The following is an 18829-nucleotide window of genomic DNA, read 5'->3' as shown; positions in this document are numbered from 1 at the left end:
AACTTCTTGCAATAAGACACCAATTTAAATATCCTATTGGTTTTATCCTAAAAAAATAAAGTGAATGTTAATGCTATATGAGTGAACACAAGAACTATGGGGGTGAAGATATATTGCTACAAAAGTATAATAAAAGTTAAAGGGCGATGTTACCAAATCAACAAAGAGAGGCTCAATGCCAATCCATAACCATTCTTTCTCAACATTGTTCATTGTTCCTATTCATTAATAATTAACATTACTACACAAAGATTTTTAAAAAGGAATTTTTATAATCATGGTAGGCTAGAGAATTTTTTTATGCCTCAAGTCAAATATTTATAAAAGAAAGTGCCTACTACTTACTTAATTTTTATTAATGACCTCCATAATTTCCTACTCTAACCATTCCTAACACACTCAATTTTGTAACTCATCCCACCTACATCACCAATTTTATTTTCTTACTAAAATTGTAAAAAATATAGAGAAAGAAAAATGAAAGGAAAAGAAATCGAGCAAGAAAGAAACAACTCTCAAGACAAGTAGGGGAAAAGCCCCGCCCAACAACAAAAGAGTGAACTCGACAACCCCTCAAGCATCAACAGTTATGAGGATTTGAATACCACACAAAATAAATCTTCATTTAACAGCAAAGCAGATCTCTTAGACCAAACTTCTTCTCTGACTCTCTTCAAAAGGAAGAACACAATAGATAGCGAAGCTAAGACACCGATGTCCCAAGAACCAGAAGGGATGAAGGAGATGTAAGATAAAGAAAGTCGGAAGACCGTAGAGAAAAAAAAGAAAGCTACAACACCAACCTCTCCAAGAAAGACTTGGAGCCGAACAATTAGAAACTAAGAAAATTATAGGCCCGATAGACCAATTTGGTCTTAATGGATGTTAACCACCACCACCATCATCTTCATCATCAAAAAAGTATGGTGGTGAATTTTTTTTTTAGTAGCCATCAAATCATGAAATGTTTGAAACTGAAATTTGGAAAGAATCCATAAAGAATACAAATTCTTATTCTCAAAATCCTTTTGTTCATTCAAAAAAATGTTGTTTGAAAACTAGTTTGGCAGAAGATGATGTTTCAAAAAAGGGAAAAGAAGAAAAAGAGGGGATAAAATGAAATAAAATATTGAATAAATATTATTTCAACCTTCTTCTTCTTTTAGAATAAATATTTCAAGAGCTTTCTATTGACATTGCATGTTGTATATTCTTCAGAAATACATGTTGTATATTGTATATATTACATGTTCACTATAGGAAATCTACAAAAAACCTATAGTCAAGATGTCGTAAATTTATAGGAAACCTATATAAAAGTTGTAGGAAATTACAATAAATCAATAAGATGCTATGGATTTTTATTTTTTTTTGCATCTATGCTCCCAATATTTCTACTATTGCATATTCTTAACTTTTTATAGAACCTCAAGGCATATTCTATAGAAACTATTGCCATGTAATCTTATGGATATCATATACTTGTTGGAAATTCTCTAATATTCCGAGGTAGGTGCAAATATTCTTCTTCTCTCAAATGTTTTATACTTGTTAGCTTGTGGGGGCCTGACCTAGGTTCAGAGGTGATTTAGCCAAACAAATCCCGGTACTACTGGCCCTTTCGGCAACAGTCCGCGGAGCGCAAACTGAGGTCTCACCCTAAGTAATATGGGAGGGTGCTAGAACCAAGTTTCCACACCCTAGAGATGTCTGATGATTTTCAGTGGTTCACGATTTGACCCCGCATGCACATCGCTATGCACACCTATTAGTACCTCGCAGTCTACGCTGTTGCCTTTGCGCAGCCCTACTCGGGGTCTGATCCGTGTTATTACCCAATCCCTTACTATTAATACGATATTAGTTGATCACTTAGCTTATCTGTATGTGTTTAGTTATACTTAACAGTGTTCATCACTCATACAAGTGCGCACGATAAATAAAACAATACAATTGCAAAATATATCAACCATATAATAACTCAAAAGAGATAAACAACATTTGGAATCAAACTTCTCTTTATTATCTCTTTCCCTAGTTATAGACCTGACTCTACCCTGCGTACTCAACTGCAAGGGTCCGCGCACTCAGTTGTAAACTCTATTAGGCCTCTGCGCACTCAGCTGCAGAGCCTCTTCATACTACTACAACCCAAAGCACTTAGACCTTTACTCTATGCCTGGTATCTTCTAGACTCCATTTCTTAGCTACTTGCTTCTTGTTTCTTTATAGCATAGAGCCTCGCTCTATTTATACAATCCCATGGTCTGTGGACCATGGGTAGGCCGACACTACATTCAAAACTTAGGGCAGACAACCCTATGACTCTGACATATAATTTGCACTCTGCACCCGCAATTCATGGAGTCTTTACAACAATAGTACTCAAAACTTGGGCTCTGAGCCCCAAAACATGCTGTGGGGGGATTCCATGCCCAACAGGCCCCCAACACAAACATCATGACTCGTCCTCGAGTCACTCTATTGACACGGAAATCTTTGTGTGGAGTCCCTCCAGCTGGTCCTGAACGACCTAAATGTCAGCAGCACACTGAGTTGGTGCCTGCTGAACCTACTACATTCTTGTGTGGAGCGATAAAAATGTGTCTTTTAAACTCCTAATTACCTTCACATTAATTATCAACCCAGGGACAACTTTTTATTTCAAGAGTGTACTCAGTCTGAGGCGACTATTTACTCAAGAGTAATGTTTTGTAGTATAGTGCTTAAAAGCTACAAAAGTAAATGAATGCTTGAAAAAGAAATCTAACAATAACATAAACTCAAATGCTCTGAAATCCAACTATTCACTCAGCAAACATCAATTGAGGATACAGTAGCAATAACTCATTCCTCTAGAGATTGATGCAATTGAAATCAAACCGGAACAAGACAATCAATCTGGGAATGAGGAAGCAATAACCAATGTTCTCTACAGTTGACAATCCTGCTTTAAAGGAATCAAAAGGAAATCGAACTTGAACTAAAGCTGCCATTGAAAGAAAACTAGGAAAACTCTTTAAAAGCCAACTAGTGCAATTAATCAATAGAAATGAACAACAAATTAAATGGGTGCATGTCTACAACTTAACTACTTCAAAAGGCTAAATCACACCAAGCATTGCATCAGTCGAAGGTTCGGTAGCAATAACCCATCCTTTTCATAACTGATGAGAACAAATCCGAGGTTTGGGAGCTAGGTAGCAGATGCTGGGGCTCACTACAGCCTGAGATCATCCTTGATGAATGTAAATGAAATGGCAAGTAAAGGAAATCACAATGAAATAGAAAAGCACATCAGCCAAGGGTTTGGTGGCAATAACCTATCCCTTTCATAACTGATGGGAGCAGATCAGAGGTCTGGGAGCCAAATAGCAGAAGCTGACACTCACTACAGCCTGAGTCTGTCTTTAAGAAATGGCAAGTAAATGAAACAACAAATCAGCAATCTTGAAATAGACCAGCAATTGAAATGAAACAACAATTCAGAAATGGAAGAGCAACTAAATATGAATGTACAACAATCCAAATCAAGCACGCAACACACTTATCATTAAAAGGGACAGTAATCCGAGCTTCGATACAATATCCATGAATCACAGTTATAAAGTAACAACAATTGTAACGGAACAGCATCCTGAATAAACAACAGTCACAATTTAAGAATACATCATATAGTTGTACCGATTTAGGAACATACAACGTGGTTAATCTGTAATCGAATGCCAATCTGTAAGGAACAACAATGTTATATCAATTATCAAAAGGAACAGTAATGCGATACGAAGTTAAAATGATAACATAGCATTCCTGTTGCAGATAACGATAGTATCCAATCAAGTATATCTAATAGCGCTGATATGTAAAACAGTAAAGTGCATCAGATTACTGAACAGAGTAAAAGAAAGAAATCAAACCACACATGAAGCATAAAGATATAATACAGCAGCAGCGTACTCCACCAGAGGCTGGTCCATTAGCCGCCAGTGGATGCTGCTGGGTTACTTCAGGACCAAAGATGAAATGGCAACTAGATTTATATTAAAATATCAAAGCAGAGTTACAGTGGATTACAACAAGAAATCTCTCAATCTCTCAGCCATTATCCATTCTCTCTGCCATCCTCAATTCTGAATCTCTAATTCATCCTCAATTCCATCATTCGAATCCCTCTGAAATCACCCCCCTCTCTGATCTCTGTTCTGATTTAAATAAAGAGAGATCAGAGAGCAGTTACAATCAAGATAAGTACAACATGATTTCTATTACAAAATTAGATTGTTCCCAACCAATTGATAAACAAGAAGATATATTTCCATCCATCTTTCAACAAGAGCAAGACAAATTTGGCTTTGCAGCTGAGATTTGGAGGACGGCTGCAACAACAAATCGGAGAAAATCGTGCTCAAAGAACCCTGCGTTTCTCTCAGTACAAGCCAAATTTGGACAAACCGTTCTATGTTAAAGTTAATTGGGTCCATTCTGGACAAAACCCATGTTCCAGATTTTCCAGATTCTGCTTCATTTGCTCAGAATCTCAACTGCAAAACCGTCACTTCTTATTCCAGCGAATTTCTGAGTTGGCACTTTTAATGATCAAATCTTCAATCTGGAAATTATCTTGGAGGCTAAAAATGGTGAATAATGTTACAACTGATTTATTAAAACTATCATTGATAAAATCACGCATAATCATCAATTTATTAGAAATAAAGGAGAATAAATAATATTCATTCATAGAAGCATAAATCATCATAAAATGGATTTATATAATAAATTATAATAAATGACATGATGAAGAATAATAGAAATGGGTGGAATAAGCATTCACAAGTGGTAATAATAATGGCATATTAACGGCCCAATATACCCCCACACTCAATATGTTGCATGTCCCCATGCAACGAAAACTAAATATATTGCATGTTCTCATGCAGCCCAAAGACAACAACCCATGTGTTAACCAAGCAATAAAAAATATGTTCATCTCAACTCATGAAATGGATAGAACAAATGAATTCTTCCTTAATTAATGAATATTCACTTTTAGTAATCTTGATGAAGGCATAACAATTTTTACATTCACATTCAACTTATATGTATAAAGTTGCAGCAAAATATGATATAGATAATAGCAAACTTCATTAACCATTTTCTCAAAAACTACAAACGAGATTAAGTAAATTTACAATATATGAATGCCTCTATGATCCAAAAATCAGATCGTTTTGATGCACGGATCATGAGATATAAACAAAATGGTTGTAGGTGAGAGTGCATGATTTCCGAAATTTTATGAACTAATTTATCTTGAAATTGTCTGGATTTATATTAATGATACGTCTGTGTTTTCCAAAAATCACAAGAATTGAGTGCGTATTATGGAAATCAATTTCTACACTGAAATTGTATGCCTTTAATGAGAAAGAAAATAGAAAACATCCATCATGCGTAGCAATTCCTCCCCCTCTCTGAAAAATTAGCATGCCCTCATGCGATGCTAGAAAACAAATAGAGGTGGTTGCTACTAGCTGTTGAATTCTATGCTTGGTGTAAAACAACATGGAATAAGGGAGGTGTTGAGAGTGAATAAGAATAGCAATGGATGATAAAGAAGATGAATAACATGGTCATAAGAAAGAAATGAATGAAAGGAACACTCCCCTATACTCGAAAATGATATGCTGCTGAAAAAGGGGAAGTGGTAAAGATGTGGAATGAAGGATGATAAATAATGCTCAAAATGGATGTTCATTAAATTCTCCTAAATTCGTAATAAATTAGAAAATTATGATATTTTACCTCGAGTTTTACCTCCAAAAAGAAAAATGTGAAATGACATATATGGATTGGCAGTTGTTGAAGCTGAGTTGGTGTGGAAAGTGATGCAAAAGGTGGAATCCAGGTAAGCACATCATGTCTGAAGAATTGTTCACGTTCGCGAGCCTCTTCTGTTAAGTGCAATAGTGTGGTCATGCTACGAATAGAATTCTGCCCATACTTGTTGTTCTCCTGTAAACAAAGCACTATTTTGCATACAATGTTCTGGAATCCATAGTGTTAGCTTTGAATAGCAACAGATAAGATGCATGCAAAATTTCAATTAGAAAAACTTATATATACATGCAATATTAATATGTTGTCAAATCAACAAGGTATGGCAAAGTGCAGTAATCATATCGCGTGTAAAGATAGTTATGAATAAGAGATAGGACGCTTTGGATTGATGATAGTTTATACAACGAAAAAGGACAACAATATGATAAAAAGATGCTTTGCTGACGGTATTCTATCTGAAAATGATGTGATTGATCATAAAACAATTTCTCATGCATAAAGTTTCAAAACAGGGAAAAAGTTAAGGAAATAACTTCTCTGATAAAAAGAAAAAAATAAGAAAAGGGTATTATAATAATAATTGACGATAAGATATAACTTCAATACCATAAGCAGAGCCGTTGTTGCCAACAAGCATCCATAGCCTCGGAAGGGTTGCTTTTTAACCCATATGAGCCAGGATCCTCAATTTATAAATGGAGAGTTACAGTGCTGTTCTACAAAAGAGATCAATGTGCTGGCGTGGTAACCAGATAATCACACTGCCATTCACTGGGATGTAGCAAAAGTGATCAGGTCAGCTCGTGATGAGACTCCTGTTCCAAGGATAATTTGGCTATCCAATGGATCATAACCCTGGTGTGGTGGCCATAATGGGAATGTCACTTTGTTACAACCTTATGAACATGGTAGGCTGGCTTGTAATGAGACCCCCTATCCTCCATCTGCAAACAAAATTTTGTTGTTATTACACATTTTTATGATAAAAAGAGGGAGGCTCAATACTCCTTAAGAGTAGAGATGGTGGAAGAAGTTGAACATGTCAATAGAAAAATATACCCATAATCTCATTTATTACAGACAGAGAAGATTATAACCAGGAAGGGTGGAACCAACATGGTATTAAGATGATCAATCAATATCATGTTTAACAGAAAACAATGCAGTAGTATATAAATAATTGTCCCTTTTGAAAATAAGCTATCATCAAGGAGTTGTCATGTTAAAGATCATAACGTGAATGATATTAACTCGCTTCAATAGAATCCATACTTCTTGTCCTTATAAAAGTAGTGTACTTTATGCCATGAAAGGGAATCAGTAAAATGTGGTTGAGATGAATTAGGAATAATTCCACAAGAGGAAGGAAGGGTTGCTCTCGAAAATACTCTCAAAGTGTTGCTCTTTTGAAGGAACAGCAAAAACTCTCAAAAAGTGGTGTTCCGTGTAGGGAACAGCAAAGAAAATGGACACCAAAAAAAAAGCAAAAATACACACAAAAAAAATGTGAAAATGAAAATGTCGTTCCTTTGGAAAAATGAACAGCAAAAACTAAAAGTGTTGTTCCTTTTCTGCAAGTGCCGTTCCTTTGGAAAAAGGAACAGCAAAAACTAAAAGTGTTGTTCCTTTAGAAAAGGAACAACAAAAACGCAAGTGTCGTTCCTTTGGAAAAAGGAACAGCAAAAACTAAAAGTGTTGTTCCTTTAGAAAAGGAACAGCAAAAACGCAAGTGTCGTTCCTTTGGAAAAGGAACAGCAAAAATGAACCGTGAAAAAGGAACAGCAAAATGAACCATGGAAAAGGAAAAGCAAAATGAACCGTGGAAAAGGAACGGCCAAATGAACCGTGGAAAAGGAACGGAAAAATGAACCATGGAAAAGGAACGGCAAAATGAACTGTGGAAAAGGAACGGCAAAATGAACCGTGGAAAAGGAACGACAAAATGAACCGTGAAAAAGGAACAACAAAATGAATCATGAAGAAGGAACAGCAAAATGAACGGCTAACCCAAAAGGTGCTATTCCTTTGAAAAAGGAATAGCAAAATGAAAATGCTGTCCTTTTGGAAAAGGAACAGCAGAAACAACAAAAGTGCACACAAATGTTGCCCCTTCAGAAAAGGAGCAGCAAAATGCACAAGCATAAAATGCAAGCATGCAAAGAATGAATTAGTTGTTCATTGTATTGATGCTGAGGATGGGTTATACTTTGAGTGAAGCAACACCTAAAACACAAAATATAAGAGAAATTAGAAAAGAAACAACAAAAAACAGTATGTAAATAAATAAATTAAGTTACAACAGCTGTGATGTTATGTCAAAAAAATGATTTATTTGAAAAATGTTTTGGCAGCAAAGACATGACATGAATCTTCAAATGGAAATCAATTCTTCATTTCTTCTATTATGAATCTGTTGGGTAATGAGTTGGATGAAATTCCTTTGTTTCATTTAAAATTTCTTTCAAGAATCACTCGTCCATAAATTGACATTCTTTTTCTCCTAGGACCTGCAAAAAACGAGTGTCTACCTGCAATAAAACATTAAATCATGGAGAAAGAGAGGTGCACGGCTCCCCTAATCCAAGAATTATGCAAAAAAACTAATAAGTAGTTACTCTGTAGAACAAATCCATGGAGAAAATAACAAAGTAAAATTTATTTGTCACCTGCGGGAGAGTAGTGGTCGACCATACTAACCAACAGTGTTTTAATCACAACTTCTTTGTTTTTTGTCCAAATTGAGTGATTCCAAAGCTAAATGAGAGCTAATTCAAAGGTATATCTCCAATAGAAACAAGTTTTAAAAATTCAATGATATGATATGTCAATTTTAGTTAGAACAACCTGCATTACAGAGTCATTTTCGATTACCCCACTTAGACCAACGGTTGATATTTCAAGCATAATTTTTTCGTTTGATGTCGGATTCAAATGATTCAAATTGGAAATGAAAGTAGATTCATTAATTTATCTCCAATAGAAACAGGTTTTGAAGAGAAGAATAATTGATAGGTCAAATACTGTAAGGAACAACCGGAAAGACATAGTTTTAAGGGTGCTGATTTACGATAGACAGTCAGTATTTTGATCATAACTTCCCCATACGATATCAAAAATGAGTGATTCAAATTGCATTGTAAACTAGATTCATAGGGGAATCTACCATAGTAATAGGTTTTAAAAATTCAAACATTTAGGCCTCCAAAAACTGACTGTCCCAACTCTGTTCCTGAGCTGCCCACTAGACACCCTGTCAATGTTTTGTTTCTAACTTTTTCGTTTCAAATCCAAATTGAGTGATTCAAATTGGGTTAGAAAGTAGACATCAAGGGCTACCTAGGTTAGAAACATGTTTTAAAAATATTCACTTTTGGTCCCTCAAAACATGACTGTCCCGACTGTTTCTTCAGAAATTTCATCAAGCCCGCAAGCCAAAAAAATGATATTCAAGCATTTTTTTCAAATTGGTGATAAAAATAAAAATGAGTGTTTGTAGAATTTATTATTTCCATTATGATTCATCTACATACACAAATGAATTTAAAAAATTTTTATCACTGATGTTGATTTCCATAGCATGTCGCATAAAAACAACTATTTTTACAAAAAAAACAAAATGCATTTATTTATGTCCTTATTTTATTTTCTCCACTATCCTACTCTTCTTTGAGAATCGAATATGTTTATGTATAAGAGTATTTCCAGTGGAACCATTTTAGAAATAAGGCCTCTAGTATGCACATACCCAAATTTGAAAAATACATGTTGATAAAAATTAGGGTATGAGAAGCCAACTTCCCTTGAAAAGATGGAGTAAAAAATTGTTGAAGTGTGGAGCAATGTTGCAAACAAGTGATGGAGTGAAACCAATCTTCAATATATCCTTTATTTTCTTGATTTCCCATATCCATCATATCATGAAGTTCTTGAGCTTTTAAAATGGTTTCTTGGTGCAACCTACAAGAAACCTCATTTTCTGCCAGAGCTTCTACAATTTTTGAATTTAAAACATTCTGAATCTCATTGTAAATTTTCGTTGATGGCGCATGTGAGATAGAATGGGTGGGAAGGGTGGATAAATTTGGCAGTTCAACATTGTAAGCATGTTGTACTGGTTTATTGTGGTGAGGGTGTGGAATTAGTTGAGCAGGAAATTCAAAAAAAATGTCGGGCAGTTTCTTACCATAACAGAAGATGTTTTTCATGTGTTCCTTCGAAGCTCCTTCTTCCAATGTTCCTGTCAATTAGTTAGTGAAATGGGTGGTGCTTACATCACCACTTGAGTGAAATTATGTGATTCATTTTTCAAAATTTCTATTTTTTCCTAGTCATTCACACGAAAATTCAAACATCTATTTCTACCCTGTTAGCGCTTGAGATTTCACCGTAGGCTGAGGAAGGTAAACCTTCAAGGCAACATCAAACCATTTCACCTCGTAGCTAGCCCTACGGGGTATGAGAAGGCTCTCTCTGGTCAAACTCGGTAGATCTTTCAATAGGATGAGCTGACCCAATTAGGAACACTGATATTAGGCTAGTAAACTGATAAGGAGGGTTGATTTAAAGTTTTTTGGGGTTTTTGGTGGCAATTGGAGGGAGTGCAATTCAGGGTGCGGGGATTGAGCTCAGTTTTTGCAGGTGGATCTTTGGGGCAAGGTAGGAGTTTGTGCTGATGCCTTAAGCTGAGATGGATGATCAAGGAAGAAAGAGAGGGAGCTAAAGAGGGCAAACAATGACTTTGAATCCTTTTTAGACAGTGGAAAACATAAATATTAAACAAAATTGAAAGCTGAGCATGGCATGCATGAATTCAAACTTTATCACTTCTTTTGTTTAATTAGCAGCAATAGAATAAGAGATGGAACACATAAACACACTTACAATGACAAGTAGGAAACACACCATCAACACAATAATCCACAAGAATCCACAATGATGTCTGCAAAACCCTGGCCTTCTTTTTCCTCAAATTGCAGGGATACAAGTAAAATATACAATAGAGCTTCTCCCTCAAGAGTCCAACCATGAAAATGAGTAAGAGAAGGCATAATATAGATCATCTAACTCCTTTACCCACCTCTAGGGGTCGAGCTCAGCTTCCTAGGAGCACTTTGAACTAATTCTAAACTGAGCACTAGATAATAGGCAGTCAAAACAACTTGCCTCTAAAACTTAGGTAACCCATTCATGCATCTAATATTCACTATTTACATCAAGGAAACTTCTAGAAGGGTTAAAGGAGAGTAAATGTATCCATGTGCCATGAAAATTATCCAAAAATCCATTATTTACAAGCATTAAAAGTCAACCATAGTAAAAACTGAGTTTTGCAGGCCGAAATGGTCAAACTGGTGAAATTTCCCTGAGTGGTCGCGCCCCTCCCTTGGAGTGGTCGCGCACATTGGCAGCTGTGTTTGAGGGCCTTCCTGGTGTCCAAATCAGGTGCAAGATAGCTTGCTAGAACGGCCTATGAGTCTACTTTCCAACCCGACTTGAATTTCTGAATTTGGAGTTGATTTGACCCCTCAAAAGTCATTTCTCCCAAGGCAGCTTTCTGCAACTCAAAAAAGGGGCAGAAAGTCAAAATTTGCATGTATTTTGAGCTTTTGGAGGCCCAAATCTCCATAAAAATTTGACCCCATGCATAGGAAAGTGTATTTTTGCATGAAAATTCCAAAAATGCAAAGTTTTTCTCATTCTGAGCTGTCCCCCCGAGTGGTCGCGCGCGGGGTGAGACCACTCCAACGGCCAAAACCTGTAAAATTGCACAAAAAATTCACAAATGACAAAATTTTCTCCAAATTTCTTGAAATTTGGGCTGGGAGTCCCCAATCAAGTATCATGCTCAGTCAAAGAGGCTTTGGCCAAAATTTGGAGTGGATCGGGCATTTTCCTTCGTTTTTGTGCTTTGGCCAACCATCCTTGGAGCACCTTCGTTCTCGCCGGTATTTTTGACATTTCTCTCAAACCATGACACCTGTGTAAAAAGTGAAAGAGGTTTTTCTTCCTTGGCATGTTGTGGACAAAAACCTCTCTCATGTTTGCAAAATTCATCTTTGATTGCTCAGAAACAGCTTTTGAGTGAAACTTGTCCCGATGTGTGAAACAAGGGATTTTGTCGAAATGGAGCGAAATGAAGGGGATAGAGGGCTTCTAAATTCTTGGAAAAATTTTTGGGAGTGGGGAGGGATGTTAGGAAGCAGGGGAAAGTGGAATCTCAAAGATTGAGTGAGGGGAAGGGGTTGAAAAGGACAAAACACAGGCCAAACCTAGAAAATTGCCCGGTTGTAGCTAGAAACTAGGGTTTGTGCAAAAATGAGGAATTTGGCGGATCTAAGGGATGGGAAGTGTTTGATAAGGTACTTTAAGGATAGGGGAAGGTGTATGAACATTAGGAAACAAGTTTTTCCGGTGATTTGACCATCCAAGAGAAATTGCCTTCAAAACCCTAGGAGAGGGAAATGACCTTGCCAAGGCACAACTGAAGCATGAAAATGGTGTAAAATGACTCATTAGACACTGACATGATAATGAAAACCCCACGAATGATGATAAACTCAGCTGAATGGTGACATGGACTAACATTTGGGCAAACCCTAGACCTAATGCCTGGTGACCAAATTTTGCTTGAAGACTCACTGAAATGACAAAATTTGACCTTGACACTTCAAAATCACTTTGTAAGAGCACATTTGATCACTGTAGGAAGGCTGGAAAGACTGACACTAACATTGGCTCCAATGGGGATGGTAGCTCCTTGGAGGTGCCAAGAACCTTAGACCTTTGGGAGAGCAGACCAGTGCCTTACAATCATTGGGCAATGGAGTCATAAACTCAAGCTGAAATGCAAGACTGAAAACTGACACAAACTAACTTAACCACAAGGCTAAAAATTGACTCATAAAGGACTCATGACTCAACTAAAAACTGACTCGATACTTAAACACACTCGACCAACTGAAAATGATGCTCAAAGTGGAGCTTATTCATTACAACCTACTCTAACAGTTTCATTCATCACCTGATCAAGTGAAATGAAACAACCAATGCAACCAAGTAAGTATCTCATCTGCTGTTCGAATTCTCCACAAGTGTTCGCTTATGAACAACAAGAGAGAACTACTGAAAGGCAACTCTGATGGCAACTTAGAAACAGATCCGTTGAATGATACGAACTCTCTATCCGCCTCCAATAACACTGCATAAGGATCTTGAAATTCAAGCACACTGGAACTTAGCTCATCCAATGGATTACTTCTCTTTTCCTCATTACATGAATGCAAACTTTGATCTGAGCCTTGTGATGAGACCTCTGCTGAAAATGACAAAGAAACCGGCTGTCGGATCAAATTCATATCAGCACATGTTTCAAGCTCACATGTGGTCAATGGAGAAAGACTTTGACTGCAAACCTCATCCAAAACATCAGCTATTGGATCATGAAAAACTTGAAAAGACTGCTGCAATGTATCCATTGAAAATGTATGACATCCTTCTAGCTGTTCATCCTTTTCTTGAGAGATTTTATGAAAATTCTGCCTTATAAACTGAAATGCTTCAAAACAAAAGGGTATAGAATTTTCCTGTATCATCAAATCATGTATTTCATCTTCCACAACTTCATCTATAATCTGACCTTCATCCTCAACATTAAAACTGAGTGATTGTTGATTTGTTATAGGCTTTTCATTTGAAGATGTACTATGCAATCGACCCTTCAAAAACTGAAATGATTCAAAACAGAATGGTACGGAGTCGCCTTGAATCATTAAATCAGCTGCAATTTGACAATCAATGGCTTTCGGGGGTTGCAAATCTGAATATGAGAAGTCTTGAACAAAGTTTTCATCGCGCTCAAGAGGATCCAAATCAAGACTAGTCAACAACGGATTTGTGATTGCATGGAAGTTGTCTCTGATGAACTGACATGAATCAAAACAAAAAGGCAAAGATCCTTCACTTACTTCAAGCTTTGCTACACTTTCCTCATCACTGTCATAGCTGATATATGATGTTTGATCATTGTATGTGAACTGCTGAAAATGAACTTCTTCCTCCCACAAACTGGCTGCTGATTTTTCTGCAAGATTAGCTTCTGATTGGAGAACATAATCATCATCATAATGATCAAATCGAGGCAGATCATCACTATAAAACACATCATCAAGCATGCAGGTCATATCAACAGTTCTTTCTTCGCCAAGGTGATCTACAAAACAATCACGACCAGATCTATGACAACTAGGATAAGAAACACAATGTTTTGGATCAGCGACTTGTTCTTCTTCAATCAGCGAGCCTTGAACATCATAGTCATTCCTTGCGGTGATCTTGTCCATCATCTCTTCTACTGCACTTACCAAAACGTCAAGCTTTACCTCTAAAGATTCGGCCGGATCTATGTTTTTCATCTCTTCTTCCTTCATCCTTGCCCTTCGGATCAACAAATGAGCCTCTACATCTACTGCACTGTTTTGCATCTCGTGAAGTGTTGCAATATCCCTTTCTCTCAGCTGAAACTCCATCTCCGGATCAAAGGCACCCGGATAGTGCAAGAGAGCAGATCTAGGAGAAGGTCTTATATCAACTGGCATCGAATAATAAACTTGATTAAATCTGGCTGAAAACTGTTGTACTGTCTCCCCAGGCAATCTTTTCAGCTGGTTATACTCTTCTACAATCAAGAAAAGGTTCTGCCCAATCATCCACCTATCGAGAAAAACTTTGACGAACTGCTGGAAATCTGAGATGCTTGCATCAGGCAGGGTTTTGAACCAACTCTTAACTTCAGCTTGCAAAGAAAGAGCAAAAAGCCTCATACTAACATCTTCATCATCGACTTCAAAAAGGTCAAGAAATAACTCAAAATTCTGCACATGTTGCTCAGCGTTGACATCCTTACTTTCACCATCAAACCTCGGCAAATATAGATCATATCTTTTGGGGAAAGCATGAAGAACCGAAGGTAAAACAAGAGGTTTATACCGATCTGGAATTTTACAAGGTGTAGGGTTATGTACATCAGGTATAGGATCAGTCTTGGTATCTTGGGGCTCATCAATTTGAAGATGGTCATCACAAAATTCGGAAAAAGAATCTTGATCAAGCTCAAAGGCATGCAAATCTTTGGTATTCACAATCTTCGAAGGGAAAGAATCAACTGCAGGCCGAGGATCTCTTCTCAAATACAATATGCTTTGCAAAACAGTCTTGACATTCTTGGGAAAAGAGAAGAAATAATTTACAACAAAGAACAAAATGTCCTGGATGAAATTCCAACTTGAGTACCTAATCTTGCCATATTCTCCTTTCATGTTTCTGCTGGTCGGGATCATCCTCCAGTGGAGTCTTTGGATCTGATCTTCAAAACTGATTTGGAGTCACCAAGTGAATGATTTCAGCCTTTCAAGTGTCTGATTGTTTTTCACTATCAACAATCAGATCTGAACTTGATATATGTACTGGGGTAAAGATTCAATGAAGCGCTACGTTCACAAGCTCACGGAGATTGACTGAAGCAGTGTTTATCTACTAACGCTGATGTAAAACAAGAGCGTTTTCGAAGGCTTCTGGCGTAACTTCAGGCTCCGTCTAAGACTTATGAAACAAACTCATCAACCCACAAACAAGTTTGTTCTCCCCAGTATGGTCGCCACTATGTTAGCGCTTGAGATTTCACCCTAGGCTGAGGAAGGTAAACCTTCAAGGCAACATCAAACCATTTCACCTCGTAGCTAGCCCTACGGGGTATGAGAAGTCTCTCTCCGGTCAAGCTCGGTAGATCTTTCAATAGGATGAGCTGACCCAATTAGGAACACTGATATTAGGCTAGTAAACTGATAAGGAGGGTTGATTTAAAGTTTTTTGGGGTTTTTGGTGGCAATTGGAGGGAGTGCAATTCAGGGTGCGGGGATTGAGCTCAGTTTTTGCAGGTGGATCTTTGGGGCAAGGTAGGAGTTTGTGCTGATGCCTTAAGCTGAGATGGATGATCAAGGAAGAAAGAGAGGGAGCTAAAGAGGGCAAACAATGACTTTGAATCCTCTTTAGACAGTGGAAAACATAAATATTAAACAAAATTGAAAGCTGAGCATGGCATGCATGAATTCAAACTTTATCACTTCTTTTGTTTAATTAGCAGCAATAGAATAAGAGATGGAACACATAAACACACTTACAATGACAAGTAGGAAACACACCATCAACACAATAATCCACAAGAATCCACAATGATGTCTGCAAAACCCTGGCCTTCCTTTTCCTCAAATTGCAGGGATACAAGTAAAATATACAATAGATCTTCTCCCTCAAGAGTCCAACCATGAAAATGAGTAAGAGAAGACATAATATAGATAATCTAACTCCTTTCCCCACCTCTAGGGGTTGAGCTCAGCTTCCTAGGAGCAGTTTGAACTAATTCTAAACTGAGCACTAGATAATAGGCAGTCAAAACAACTTGCCTCTAAAACTTAGGTAACCCATTCATGCATCTAATATTCACTATTTACATCAAGGAAACTTCTAGAAGGGTTAAAGGAGAGTAAATGTATCCATGTGCCGTGACAATTATCCAAAAATCCATTATTTACAAGCATTAAAAGTCAACCATAGTAAAAACTGAGTTTTGCAGGCCGAAATGGTCAAACTGGTGAAATTTCCCTGAGTGGTCGCGCCCCTCCCTTGGAGTGGTCGCGCACATTGGCAGCTGTGTTTGAGGGCCTTCCTTGTGTCCAAAGTAGGTGCAAGATAACTTTTTGGAAAGGTCTATGAGTCTACTTTCCAACCCCACTTGCATTTCTGAATTTGGAGTTGATTTGACCCCTCAAAATTCATTTCTCCCAAGGCAGCTTTCTGCAACTCAAAAAAGGGGCAGAAAATCAAAATTTGCATGTATTTTGAGCTTTTGGAGGCCCAAATCTCCATAAAAATTTGACCCCATGCATAGGAAAGTGTATTTTTGCATGAAAAATCCAAAAATGCAAAGTTTTTCTCATTCTGAGCTGCCCCCCGAGTGGTCGCGCGCAGGGTGAGACCACTCCAACGGCCAAAACCTGTAAAATTGCACAAAAAATTCACAAATGACAAAATTTTCTCCAAATTTCTTGAAATTTGGGCTGGGAGTCCCCAATCAAGTACCATGCTCATTCAAACAGGCTTTGGCCAAAATTTGGAGTGGATCGGGCGTTTTCCTTCGTTTTTGTGCTTTGGCCAACCGTCCTTGGAGCACCTTCGTTCTCGCCGGTATTTTTGACATTTCTCTCAAACCATGACACCTGTGTAAAAAGTGAAAGAGGTTTTTCTTCCTTGGCATGTTGTGGACAAAAACCTCTCTCAGTTTTGTAAAATTCATCTTTGATTGCTCAGAAACAGCTTTTGAGTGGAACTTGTCCCGATGTGTGAAACAAGGGATTTTGTCGAAATGGAGCGAAATGAAGGGGATAGAGGGCTTCTAAATTCTTGGCAAAATTTTTGGGAGTGGGGAGGGATGTTAGGAAGCAGGGGAAAGTGGAATCTCAAAGATTGAGTGAGGGGAAGGGGTTGAAAAGGACAAAACACAGGCCAAACCTAGAAAATTGCCCGGTTGTAGCTAGAAACTAGGGTTTGTGCAAAAATGAGGAATTTGGCGGATCTAAGGGATGGGAAGTGTTTGATAAGGTACTTTAAGGATAGGGGAAGGTGTATGAACATCAGGAAACAAGTTTTGCCGGTGATTTGACCATCCAAGAGAAATTGCCTTCAAAACCCTAGGAGAGGGAAATGACCTTGCCAAGGCACAACTGAAGCATGAAAATGGTGTAAAATGACTCATTAGACACTGACATGATAATGAAAACCCCACGAATGATGATAAACTCAGCTGAATGGTGACATGGACTGACATTTGGGCAAACCCTAGACCTAATGCCTGGTGACCAAATTTTGCTTGAAGACTCACTGAAATGACAAAATTTGACCTTGACACTTCAAAATCACTTTGTAAGAGCACATTTGATCACTGTAGGAAGGCTGGAAAGACTGACACTAACATACCCAACAAAGCAACAACAAATCTGTTAGGAAAGCAGACAGTGGAGCAGGGCTTTTACATGCTCCACACGCAGGTTCTTACCTTCCGTTTTTAACGTCCAACTCTTCCCTAGCAGGCACTCATCAGATTCACACTACTCTTTAGAAATGGCTACACTCTCCCCGGCAATGGCGCCAAAATGTGGAGCGATAAAAAGGTGTCTTTTAAACTCCTAATTACCTTCACATTAATTATCAACCCAGGGACGACTTTTTATTTCAAGAGTGTACTCAGTCTGAGGTGGCTATTTACTCAAGAGTAATGTTTTGTAGTATAGTGCTTAAAAGCTACAAAAGTAAATGAATGCTTGAAAAAGAAATCTAACAATAACATAAACTCAAATGCTCTGAAATCCAACTATTCACTCAGCAAACATCAATTGAGGATACAGTAGCAATAACTCATTCCTCTAGAGATTGATGCAATTGAAATCAAACCGGAACAAGACAATCAATCTGGGAACGAGGAAGCAATAACCAATGTTCTCTACAGTTGACAGTCCTGCTTTAAAGCAATCAAAAGGAAATCGAACTTGAACTAAAGCTGCCATTGAAAGAAAACTAGGAAAACTCTTTAAAAGCCAACTAGTGCAATTAATCAATAGAAATGAACAACAAAGTAAATGGGTGCATGTCTACAACTTAACTACTTCAAAAGGCTAAATCACACCAAGCATTGCATCAGTCGAAGGTTCTGTAGCAATAAACCATCCTTTTCATAACTGATGAGAACAAATCTGAGGTCTGGGAGCTAGGTAGCAAATGCTGGGGCTCACTACAGCCTGAGATCGTCCTTGATGAATGTAAATGAAATGGAAAGTAAAGGAAATCACAATGAAATAGAACAGCACATCAGCCAAGGGTTTGGTGGCAATAACCTATCCCTTTCATAACTGATGGGAGCAGATCAGAGGTCTGGGAGCCAAAT

Source organism: Pinus tabuliformis, chromosome X, assembly GCF_031772625.1.
Source record: "Pinus tabuliformis cultivar Carrire ecotype Pingquan chromosome X, CPIR1, whole genome shotgun sequence".
Taxonomy (NCBI): Eukaryota; Viridiplantae; Streptophyta; class Pinopsida; order Pinales; family Pinaceae; genus Pinus; species Pinus tabuliformis.
The sequence above is the reverse complement of the archived record's forward strand: the minus strand, read 5'-3'. Positions refer to the sequence as shown.